This window comes from Mustela nigripes, chromosome 3 (assembly GCF_022355385.1).
Source record: "Mustela nigripes isolate SB6536 chromosome 3, MUSNIG.SB6536, whole genome shotgun sequence".
NCBI lineage: Eukaryota > Metazoa > Chordata > Mammalia > Carnivora > Mustelidae > Mustela > Mustela nigripes.
The window spans coordinates 141,871,402-141,885,229 of record NC_081559.1 but is presented as its reverse complement, the minus strand read 5'-3'; positions in this window follow the sequence as shown (position 1 = coordinate 141,885,229).

Sequence of the window (13,828 nt, the reverse complement as noted above, 5' to 3'; positions counted from 1 at the left end):
CCTAACAATGATGTTAGGATCTCCCCCTCCCAATTTGGGAACAATTTTTGGAGTGAAGGCTTATCACTTTTTTTTTTTTTTTTTTTTTTTTTTTTTAGTATAAGAGAAATTCCATCCTGATTATTTCTTTTTGTTCTTGCTTTCTGCTTCCTCACTCCAGCTTCTATTTTGCTCTATGAAATTTGCTTTGGGAATCAAGTGTTGAAAATAATAGACAAGGTTTTTAAACTTTAGCACCTTGGTCAAAAGTTGATTGGCTAGCAGAAAAAAGTTCAAGAAACTTATCCTACAATATGCAGGTAGGTGTGTTCTGAAAGAATGCTGATCGGTAGGAATGACAAAAGCATTATCATTTGGTTACAACTCAGTAAAATAAGAAAATTGATTTTTTAATGTCACAGCAGTTCTAAGAGACAAACAGCCATGATTATAGCTTTGCCAGTTATTTCTATTCTTAGCAGAGACCACATTCTTTCAAAGGCTAAGTCTACCAAGACAAAAATGAATAAATCCCACTAGGATTCCATAGTCAAAGATGTAAAGGTAAGAGTGAGGAGCGGGAAAATTGGGGAGAAGATTCCATTATGATTCAAGCCAGCATTTTAATGCAGGTACTTGCAAAAGTTAGGGTCAGATAGAAATAAGTCCTCTCCCCAACACCTGTGCATCCCTGCCTTGGATTCTTTACTCACATTGTTCTTGACTTTTAGACATCCTTTCTCGCCCTTCTGCACTCATCAATATTGTGTTCATTGTTCAAGCCCCATATTGAACATAGTCTTCCAAAGTCGTGTGTGGTCTTTCCCTCTCTTAACCTACCTGACCCCTTATTTTCTTCACTCCCCAAAACTCTTCATGCTTCCCCTGGCAGCCTCTCCTGGATGCTTCTTGGGGGTTCCATCTTCTGCCCCTGACACATTTATGAATGCCAGACCTGAAGAACCCAGAAATCCTGAGGAGAATGCTGCATCCCATAAACATCCACAACAAATTTCCTCTTCACCTTCAAGTTTTACTTCTTTGGTTTGTGAATAGAGACTAGAATTTTGGAAAGTCATTCTTCTTCTTCACTGAATCTCTTCTGATAGGAAGATGGTGGTTGCCCAAGCTATAAATGTCAAATTAATTTGGAAAACAAGGAGAATCAGAACAGAGATTTACTAACCATTTCAAAATAATTAATTTTAAATATTTCATAGACTATTGATATTTATTAAGGTGGCAATAGGTTAAATGGCATCAATACAGATCAGTGGCTACATATATTGAACACCAATGGCCTCTCACTAAAAAGATTAAGACAAAATGATAGGATCTGGGTAACCTTAAAAAAAGACGGATTACCCTTCTTTTTTGTGTATGTATGTAGATATTCAGCAAAGATATTATAGCTTTACTTTCACCCCTTTCAGAAACCCCTGCCTTTTTTTTCTCCAAAGTGGAGTAATTTGGCAAATATTTGCATTTTCATATTGCCTTTATCTCAACATACACGCAGGCAGAGCCACTTATTTCAGACAAATTACCATCCTGTGTACGAAGTATACCTATTCATCTATGCAGTACATCTGCTAACACTGGAGCCTGTAGTGCTGGGGTGGGGGCAAGGAATTTCAGCAGAATCTTTTGGCTCAGGCCTCAAGGTCAAGTGTCAAAGATCAAGTTCAAGTCTCAAATTCCAAGGGTCGTCGGCAGCAAATTGTGAAAGGAAGCAGAGTAAGGTGCCATCATAACAAAACTTAAACCTATTTTAAATCTAGTGACCACTGGAGGTCCTGAGTGGCTCAGTCTGTCAAGCATCAGATTTTTGGTTTTAGCTCAGGTTCTGATCTCAGGATCCGGAGATCCAGCCCCATAAGGGGCTTTCTGCTCATAGGGGAATCTGCTTGAGATTTTCTCTCTCTTGCCCTCTGCCCCTCCCCCAAAACCCCCTCTCTCAAATAAATATATAAATCTTAAAAAAATAAATAAGCAAAATCTAATAAGCCTGATGATTCTGGGAAAATTTGAAGATGGATTGGTCTAAGAGGTTTCTGGAGAGCATGCTGTCTTCTATTCATTGGCTTGAGAGTTATACGCCTCCGGCATTTCATACTTTCAAAGGAAGTATGCATTTACAAAGTTCTTTCTTCCTGGGATGGCCTGTGGGTATTTTCTCTACTTGGTAAGTGCTTACTCCTTCTTCGAGGGCCAAATAATATGCCACATCTCCTGTGTTTCCTTCCTGATCTCCAAAATTCTTCTTCCCAGCTTTGATTTGACATTAACCTCTTTGTCTTGAAAGTGTCATTTTCTCCTACTGCATAGATTGAAAACTGAATTTGGGTTGTCTCTAAACTGCTAACATTTAGCACAGCCCTCAGGAGAGTAAGATCTTGATAACAACTGAGTAATTTTTCTTTCTCCACTTGCGGGTCAGTGTCTATGTACTCTAGCTATGAAAAGATAGAGAAGGAGAAAGAAAAGGAGCGTCAGGAGGACAAGATACAGAGAGTTATCTGTGGCCAGGGACACACTGGGAAGGGTGGCAGAAAGTGGCATTAAGCCTTTCCAAGTATGGAACAGCTCAGCTTGCCCATTCAATTTTGTTTGGAATCATATACTACAAGGCCACTGTGAGTGTCTCTTTATAATACATATATTTTGAGAAGATTCTATGATAGGGACCCTATAAAGTCTTGTTGAATACAGATTTGTATAAACTTTTTAATATAACAATGTAGTTGTTCATTCTCTGTTCTCCCTTTTGGGAGAATAAAGATTCTGTAAGTTTAATAGTCACTACTGCATGGGGCCCCTGGGTAGCTCAGTCGGTTAAGCATCTGACCCCATTTCAGGTTGTGATCTCAGGGTTGTGAGATGAAACCTCAGGTGGCTCCATGATCAGGGGAAGTCTTTTTGAGATTCTTCCCCTCTGCCCCTTCCCACCATTCTCTCTCTCTCTTTCCCTCTAAATAAATAAATAAATATATCTTTTTTTAAAAAGTCACTAAATAAAATGTGATTTTTTTTTTCTGTGAGGGATTTTATCTTTTCTGTAGCTTCTTATTACATAGTAGCCATTTTCATTTAACTTTGAGAAAATGCTTGTTTTCCTCTAAAACATTTGACTTAATTGAGTGAAACATATTAGTTCTGTAATTATCATATTCCTCCAATTCAGTATTTTTCACATCTTTTTGGCACACTATTGAAAATTAGAAGAAATTGTGAAATGCCTCATACAATAGGTCCTCCTATTTTCTCTAGTGGGTTATCGTCTTACGGTATTATCGATGCTGTCTTTGCAATAACTTGCTAATGTACTGGGTTTTTACTTCTTTTTTAGGTAAGAAACTAAAAATTAAAGTTGGTTATATAGATAGATGTTTTCAACAGAAAACTAGAACATTTGTGAACTTAGCTTTCTAGCCAACATTTCTGATGATTTTAGCCTGTCACCTTGTATAATATACATAGACAATGGAATTTCTTTGACTTTGCACAGCTGAATCAACTGACGATAGAACATAGTGTCTGAGGTGTTTTGAACTGACTAAAAAATCACTGCTATATTTTCACCACAAATATGTACAAATGTACCATACAGACTCAAATTAGAGGGTTTAAAGCTCTGTATACATTGTACTCAACCTCATTTAAATTGAGGATCATTAAAAAAGATAACAAAATGGATCTTTGCATAGAGAAAAGGATTCTGGATTGTAATCCTTCCTGTGTAATCATTGCCACAGCATTTGTTTTCATGACAATTATGAAATAATTTTAGTTGGCTATGTGGAAAAAATGGACACTTTTTTGACCTAGGTGTATTTTCAACATCCTGAGAAGAAAGTCACTCTCACTTATTCATGACTGGGCAAGAGTCCTTTTGAGAAATAAAAAACAACTTGATTTTTCTCTAACGGACAAATTGTTTCTGAGTAGTAATTTGTGCCTACTTTTTCTATATTTGTCTTGGAGGATTTTGTAAATTCTTATTTCTAAAATCAGTAATAATTAACATTTATTGAGAACTTCTGATGGGCCAGGTACTTTGCTAAATGACTCACCTGCTTTACCTCACTTGTTCCTCGCAACAGATTTGTGAGGTGGCTTTTATCCCTATTTCCCCAACTTGAAATATGGCTTAGATATAATAAATGATGGACCCCCAACAACTTTCTACCTGGTAAAATTTTTACTTATATAATCTGTAACAATTTTTATCTTGGTAATCTGACCCCATAGTTTTCACTCTTGCCCATTAATCATGGAGTAAGTGCTTAATTTTTTTTTTTTTTTTTCTGGGAAAAGAAAGAGGGAAAGACAAATGAAGAAGAAAGAAGAAAACAAATATGGAAAGGGTAATGGAGAAGAGGGATAAAATGTTCTATTGACATAACAATTTTCATGAATTATATCATCAAAGGATTTATCTACAAGAAACTAATTTTCCTATCCATTTTCTCTAAGTTATTTTATATAAAATATCACTGACATTCTAAATGGTAATTTTGAAGAAATGAGTGATAGGTTGCATAATTGGCTTTAATATTTTCCTTCTCCCTGTATCCACACCTTTACAACGGACTTGCCATGAGTGTAGTCTACTTTCTTCTGTTGATGTTAGGTTCAGTCACATACTTTGCTATGGCCAATGACATGTGAGTGGCATGTGTCACAATATAATCATACCATGTAAAGGGGTGGTGGACTTCAGAAAGGAAATGTACATTTTACTTCTAAATCTACTCTTTACTTACTATATAACTTTATCAAAGCCTTTTCACCTTTCAAATCTTCAGTTTTGTCATGGAAAAGTAAGATTTCAAAATAGATAATTAGGGCACCTGGGTGGCTCAATGGGTTAAGCCTCTGCCTCCGGCTCAGGTCATGATCTCAGGGTCCTGGAATTGAGTCATACATCTGGCTCTCTGCTCAGCAGGGAGCCTGTTTCCTCCTCTCTCTCTCTCTCTCTCTGCTTGCTTCTCTGCCTACTTGTGATCTCTCTCTGTCAAATAAATAAATAAAATCTTAAAAAAAAAAAAAAAAAAACCAAAATAGATCATTATACATATGTGTGTATATACACACACATATATATATCACATACACTTATATATATCATAATGTCATACATATATAATCCCATTCATATTTTCCACACTTCATAGGTCTTGAAACAGATTCTCTTTCTCATTCATAAATACACATGAATATAGTTATATTTATTAAAGCAGGTGGCAAAACTGATGGGTCATTGCCCTGCAGGCAGACTTTCCTTAATTTTATTAGACTATTTTTAGGCAGTTGAACATAATTCCTTCTATTTCTTATTCAGTGTCTATTGTCCCATTCTACACAATTATATCATTTGCCTGGGCACTTAAAGGAATTTGCCACAGCCACCCTTGGATGTAAAAGTGTTTCTGTCAGTGTCTACTTTGAGGTTAAAGTTTATCCACTTTACTTAATTATCTGTCACTTTCTTAAGACTTCTTTTTTAGTAAGATTTCATTTACTTTGGAGTGTGGACCGAAGGAAAAAAGAGATAGAAAATCTCAAGCAGACTCTCCCCTGAATAAGGGGCCCACAACAGGGCTTAATCCTAGGACCCTGACATGCTGCAAGCCAAAATCAAGAGTTGGCTGCCCAACCAACTGGGCCATGAGGTGCCCCTTATTTTAAGGCTTTATTCACACCACACTGATAAATTAACCCTCCTAAAATATTGTTTTCTTCATGTAATTTTTTTGCTTAAGTGCTTAGGACAGCTTTCTATTTTATCATGTTCCTCCATAATCCTTTCCTAGTGAATGACAGTGGTAATTCTTTCTTAGTGAATGACAGTGGGAAGAACCTGCACAACTCCTTTTTCAGCCAAAGTCAGACACACACACGTGCACACACACACACACACACACACACCAGTCATTCCCATATCACTACCATACTTGCTCTTTTTCTCTGATGGAATATGCCCTTTAATGTGTAGCATCATTTCATCTCATAAGTCTTTCTTCATGAGTTCATCCACCTTTCTGTCAACTATTACCACCTCTATTTATTATGCAAATGCCAAATGTTAGCACAGTCTAACGGCTCTAACAAATAGCCCCTACGTGGTATAATGGATTAAACTCAATGTAAGTTTATATCTTGTTCACATACCTATACTGAATGAATGTCCAGGTTGGCAAGTCAGCCCTTATCCACAGAAAAGATGAGGATCCATGTGACAGAAGATCTAACATCTTCATCCAAGGATTTAAAATATGTGGCCCTGGTGGTCATCTGCATTCCAACCAACCAGATGGGGAAAAGATCATCAATAAGACATTTTCACATTTCAGTTTCCTGTCCCAGAATGGATGCACATTCACTTCTGTTCATATTGGATTAAAAGATTTAGTTGCTATTAAATATAGTTCTTTGTCTGTGGAGCTGCTGATGAATGACAGCTCTGTTCAATGGAAAGGGAAATATTAATTGTGGTGGACAGCTGTCTCTGCCACATATAATTTACTTCTCTTCTGTCAATGCTTTTGAACAAACTCTTTTGTCCCCTGGCTTTTCCATCATTGTAGATTTTATGTGTTCAACATATTTGTAAGCTATACCATATGAAAAATCATGTTTGTTTTCTCTTGTAAATACACCTATATCTCCTATGGTACCCAACACAATGATGGACACATTCTATGCATAATATGTTATAAGTTATTGTGTAAAAATACCTAGTATAATGTATGGAACACAATAAAAGCTCAATAAATGTGTATTCTTCTACAAGCTAATATATATAGGTATATATATATGTAGGTATATAGTATATATACTCCTGACTTAATCATTGATTCATCTATTTTGTTATGTTTTTCATTTGATTCAGCCAAACCCTATGTTCAGAAATGGAGATTTAAATATGAGTAAGACATAATTCCTGCCCTTAAAAGGCTTGTTTTCTCTCAGTCCACAGAAATTTGAAATGGGAGCTCCTGAAGGAAGCCTAATCATTTCCAGATTTGTTGAATCCTTCCAACCTCTCACTGAAATATATAGTTTCTATCAATGATACTCATATTCCAAAAGCTATAGTTGAATTCTAATTCAATTTAAAACTATGTCTGAGCAAAACATTTCCGAATGCATACATGTTTAAGGGTAATATGTACATAATTCAAGTCTTTTAGTATTAGACTTATTTAAACTTTACTAATTATTTGCATTCTTATCTATATACTAGCTGATTATTTTTAACCCAAGCCAAAATAATCTAATTGATTTGGAATATTTTTCCAAAGATATGCATGTTAACCTTAGGATGGTTCTAGTTTTTACAATCTGTTTCCAAGAGAAAACACCAATAGTCTTCAAAACCAAATTTGATTGTATTCTAATTAACATGTGATAACTTAAATATTGTTCAACTTTGCTTATTGTTAAACTGAAAGGTTGATCCTCTAGGGTAGGAATAACATTTAGGAGACCATGGATAATAGTATGCTTCAATCTGAAGCAAGCTGTTTAATGTTAATTCTAGCTATCATCCTATTTTTCCTATATACAAAACAGAATCAAACATATATACAGACACACAATTTTGGTCACTGGTAAACACACCCCCAGTCTCCTGGGGTCACCCATGAGGAAGGTACCACATAATGTGCAAGGGGAGCTTCTGCACTGGAATGCTCTGTTAGCTCCATTCTCCTTGGAAGAGACAAGGTTTCTTGGGAGATGCCAGCTCCCAGACAGTGGTTCAATTCTATAAGTCTAGCTGCTTCTGTGTCCACTATTACAAAGTAGATTTGTAGTCTAATGTGAGAATCTTTTCAACTCACTTTCCAACTCTCTCTGCTAGGCGGTAACTAGCAAAATGATTGCGGTGGAAGCTACAATGTTTATTATGTAACTGTTTTCAATACTTTTAACTAGCATCATTTACTAATGGTATGTGGTAGCTAATTAATGCTGAGAGCTACTTCTTTTCCCAGTATAGAAACAGAAGACAGGGTAGAAGTAAATAGCCTCTGATCCTGATAAAAACTCTTGAGTTTCAGGATTCTCCAGCATTTTACCTACATCTGCTGTATATTAAACTGAAAAAAAGAAAAAAAAAAAGCTTTCTCCCTTCCTTCTTTTCTTTTCTCTTTTCTTTCCGCGCTCTCTCTCCCTTCCTTTCTTCCTTCCTTCCTTCCTTCCTTCTTTTCTTTCTTCTTTACCATAGGAAGGTATATTACATAAAACTGAAAAGGCTCTCTAAAAATTTCAGATTTAGCTCAAATACTATTTAGCAGATTTGGTTTCCATAAATGACTTCACATCTAGAAGCCATCTTAGACTGCATCCTTTCCCTGGGTTGTTACCTTTAATCATGGGTCAAATCTGTAGATTCTATTTCTTAAAAATGTGCTCTCTTTCTCTGCTTCCATCTGTCTCCATCAGCACTAACTTAATTCGGAATTGGGTCAGCTTGACTACTTTAATAATATTTTAATTGTTTCTGTCTACTTCCATTCCTACCACTCCGTTCTCCTCACACACTATTAGAGTTAATGTTACAAAGATAAATATGATCATGTTTCTGGTCTGCTCAGTATTAGTCAGTAGCCATATATATAATATATACATAAATGTATATACTATATATATATTTTTGATCCAGCAATCTGAATTTCTCAGAATTTTCTGAATATACTATGCTGCTCCCTGCTCTCTGTCTTACTATTTTTTTTAAAACTCTGTTCACAGTTCCTCACTGGGCCTCTTCTCATCTTTATTATCAACACAAACTCATTACTCCAATTAATGGTAGAGATATTGTGAGACTTAATTAAAATAATATGTATCAGCACTTATCATATACTATATAGTCATTGTAATGTACACAGCAATATGTAAAAATAGTGATAATGATTACAATAATCATTTCATTTTATTATAATTCTCTTATATCTTACCTCTTATATATATATATATATATATATCTTATATATATATTAAGAAAATCAGTACTTTCATCAACAGCAAGTAAGACATCCTATAAAATGTCAATGGTTCTGCAGTCCAAGGAAATTCTCTTGAGTCACCCAGCTTTCCCTGAACCACTTAGTTTGTTCAAGAGGACCCTTATGGAATACTTTTATCTAGATTTATCAATTGTTCATCTCTATTAATATTTTATCCTAAAAGATCACATAAATGACACCTTAAGTAGTTCATTCTTGGTACTTCCCTCCATAACCCAATGGGAACCTATCTATTCCAAAGTCTGTAAACTACAGACTCCCAAATTAATAAATGTCTAAATCAGTTTTGGTATAATCTTGGCTGTTCTTTTTTTTTTTTTTTAATTCACAGGATTTTTTCTAATCATGAGTGTTCTAAGTCAGTAGTTTTTTTTTTTTTAAGATTTTATTTATTTATTTGACAGATAGAGACCACAACTAGGCAGTCAAGCAGGCAGAGAGAGAGGAGGAAGCAGGCTCCCTGCTGAGCAGAGAGCCCGATGCGGGGCTCGATTCCAGAACCCTGAGATCGAAGGCAGATGCTTAACCCACCCAGCCATCCAGCTGCCCCTAAGTCAGTAGCTTTTTATCTTGCTCTTCAGATTTCCTCTGTGAGGAAATAGATTTGTAAGGATACATAGATTTGTAAGGATATTATGTACTCTCTTATTATCAGATGCTAAATATCATATTATTTCTTTTTATATGCAGGTTTTTATTTTTCCACTCATCATGCTGTATTTGCACATAAATATACATAGTGTGTGTGTGATTTCAGATGGTCTGAACTCCAATATCTACTCAAGCATATTAATTTTCACTGTGGTGATTTGTATAAAGAATTACAACCTAAGACATTGAAAAAAATGTTTCTTTGGGATTTATAGAGGTTACTCTCTGGACCTGCAATGTCTTGGAGCTTTGAGTTTATTGCTTGTGTCTAGGTGTTAACTGCACGAATGTACATGTAACTATTGTCATCAAAATTCTCAACTATATCTTTATATGAAAGGTAAGGGGCCCTAGGTAGCTCAGTTGGTTAAGTGTTTGCCTTCAGCTCAGGTCATGATCTCAGGGTCCTGGGATCATGCCCCATGTTGGACTCCCCACTCAGCAGGGAGTCTGGTTCTCCCTCTCCCTTTGCCTGCCCCCCACCCCCGCTCATGTGTGCTCTCTCACACAGATAAGTAAATAAAACATTTTTAAAAAATGAAAGGTGACCATCATATTTAATATTGATTTGAAATATATCCCTCTTGGAGTGAAATGCTTAAATGTGCACTTTTCCCCCCAGGAAATACATATGAGTTTGTAGTTTTCGTTATTTTGTCATGCATATGCTATGAAAATCATAATTATTCATATAAGATTTTATAACTTAATTATAACTTTAGATCAAGGATTTAGTGAAATCTCTGATGCTAAATATATATGTGTGTGTGTGTGTGAGTATGCGTGTGTGTATATATATATATATATATATATATTTTTTTTTTAATCACAGGTATAAGGAATTTTGAGTTGATGTATTTAATTCTAAATTTTGCCACACCATTAGTTTTGGTTAATATCATTGCTATTTCTTAGCAATGGTCATGAGTCCAATTAAACTACCTTAAAACCTAAAAAACACAAAAATAACGAGAAAAGTGTAGATACGGGGCAGTACTTTCTTTGGTGGACTAGTAAAGCAAGAATTGCTGTATAATTCTGAATTATACAGAATGTGAATTACTGTATAGTTCACATTATTCTCTTAAAACTGCTGAACACTATGCTAAAGCCTGGAAATAAGGTATGGTGAAGAAAGAACATTTTGCCTAGAAAAAAGAATGCAACATTTTTAACATTATGTAAACTATATAAGGGAGATGGATTACTCATTCCTTTAAAATATCAACTGACACTATAAGAAGTAAGTAGTGTAAGAAATAGCCATTTTTAATCAGTGGAAAGTAATCTAGCAATCTGCTAAAGTGATAAGCAGGAAAAGAAAATGTCCCAGTATCCCATCGTCAAAGTCAATAAAACAATTAAATGCAGTGCCATGACTCATAGTTTAGGAATAGATGTATCATAGAAATGGCTTTTTTTTTTTTTAATGTAAAATGTTGCCTTCTTCTGCTCTGGCAAAAATTAGCTAAATATAAATGCTTATTTTCATCACACCTAAAGTGAGTGCCACAATCTCCAGGTAGAATGTAATAACGTGATTGAGGCTTGTTACATAAAGTGGAAAGACTTAATCATTTATGATACCTGGCCATATTGGCTCCCATCCCCTAGAATAATCTTGGACATTTAAGTGTGTGTGTGTGTGAGAGAGAGAGAGAGGAAGAAAGGCACCAGAGACAGAGACAGACAGACATTGATAGCAATGAACTTGCTATTACACATACACAAGTGCACACACATTTCCATGCTCTATTTGTTTATGTTTTTAGTCTTTACAATTTTTTGATTATTGTATGAAAGTTTTAATTCCTAGAAACACAATTATTTTTAAACAGAGACATACAAAACCAAATTAAAATTTGAACATAATTTTTTTAAGTACCAACTACTGACAATGTGATCAATCGTTTTCCAGAGACAACTCTACGTCAAGACCAAAAGCTAAGCAAACACATCAACAAAAGACAAAATGAGCTTGAAGTCATCTTGTAACCATCAATTCTGTTTTGTTTGGTGAAGCACAGACCATATTTTTGCATCACACTAGACTCAAATCTGTGAGCCTCACTGTAGTTCCCAAAATTTAAAGGGCATTCTTGATGTTAAAATGGAAAAAAAAATTGTAGATATTTCTCAGTAATGGTTTTATTATTCCCCTCTAAAAACCATTCTATCAGTACCAAGAACAACAATCATTAATGAAAATGTTCTTTGAAACAAATATCTTTTCATTAGCACAACAAAATGCATAATATTTCTAATTAGAAGAGATTTACCAAAAGGGAAGATCAATTGTCTCAAATAAAATTAAGGAAAAATGTTTAATTAATTAAGATAGTGTTTTGATTCCTGCACATTTCATCATGATTCTTTCATTTAACTAGCACAAAATGGAAGTTTTGTATAATGTTAAAGAGCATGTTAATTTGGATTTCTTTATCAGTATGGAAAAATGTAATCTGTGTAAGATGTCTAATTTTTAATGGAAATGACATGATCTGCATGCATGATCAACATAAAAGAACACTTAGCCCTTTTTGCTTATAAGGAACATGGAACCCTGGGCTGTGGGTGACAGCTAATTTCCTCTAGCCTTCTTTTTCCCTGAAGCTATTGATGCATGCTGATCTTCAAGTATTATTGGAGAAAAAAATTAGGCAGAAGAACAAAAAACAAAGCTATTCATTTTAGGCTAATTAAAACAAACTAGTTGAAAATGCGCTCCTTCTATTGAAGAAAAAAGAACATAATGGTGGCCTAACCATTTTGTATGAAAAACAGACTATCACACACAACCAAAAATGTGTTATAAAGTGCAGATGTTCTCTTAGATTAGAAAAATAAAGTTTGCATTTAGCATATATAAGCATACCATATGGAATTAATTTTCATCACTTCGATGCTTTTAAAAAATCTTGAACAAATACTTTGGGAGTTTGATATGGAGATGTGAAAATCTCTAATGTATGTTTTTATTCTTTAGTATTAGGAGAGTTCAAGGCAATAATTTAGGAACCTAATACTGAATGGCATAGTTAGAAACTAAACGATATAAAGTATAAAATTTCCCCATTTTTTTCCCGTGGATATATGTCTTTTTACTATTCCTTTTTTCCAGATAAAGCCTCCTGTGTATATAAATTAACTTCCACATTTTAGTTGATACATTCTTTTCCTTGACTATTTTTAGTGCATTCCCATAACTTTGAAATCTCTTCTCCAAGAATCCCTACAGCCTGCTATCTGTCTTCTCTCCCACTTTCATGACAATTTCATCTTTATTTTTTCACTTTGTAATCTACATAGTTGTTTTCTCTCAAATACATGTTAGAAAAAATGTATAGGCCAAATATTAACATGTAAATAAAAATTAATGTGCTGATATTTGTTTTTCTTACTTTTCTATTTTTCTTATATTTCCTATAACAGTACAGTTAAAAGCATATTTCTATTGTTTCATTCATTACAATTGCCTCATTTATTTATGCATTAATATACATAACTAAAATCTTCCCATGCCATTGAGTTTCACTTTTTAGAAATGCTAAATTCTTTTCAACTGGTTACTTTTCCCTTGTCATCCTTCCCTACAAACCTCCATTATGTCACATCTTTTTCATGAAGGATGAAGAGTTTTTCTAGCTTTTCACATAATGAAAAGAGATCCACAATATTGGTAGAAATAGGCTTCATTCTGAGTTGCACTCTTCTATGTTTTTATTTCCCCCAAGTTTACTCTGTGTTATAAGAGTATGTTGAGTCTTTGGACTTGGCTAAGTGGACAAAAATTTTGAAACTTCCTTTGCATAAAATTAATCTGGTTAGATGTACTCCCTGAAGACTCTCTCTCAATAGAGGTGAATGGGATCCATATTTTTTTTTAAAGATTTTTTATTTATTTATCAGAGAGAGAGAGAGAGAGCACAAGCAGACAGAATGGCAGACAGAGGCAGAGAGAGAAGCAGGCTCCCTGCTGAGCAAGGAGCCAGATGTGGGACTCGATCCCAGAATGCTGGGATCACGACCTGAGCCGAAAGCAGCTGCTTAACCAACTGAGCCACCCAGGCGTCAATGGGATCCATATTTTTAAAGAGAACATTTGTGATTACAGTGGACGTTGCTCAAATAACACTTTGACAAACACTGAAATAGATAGAATG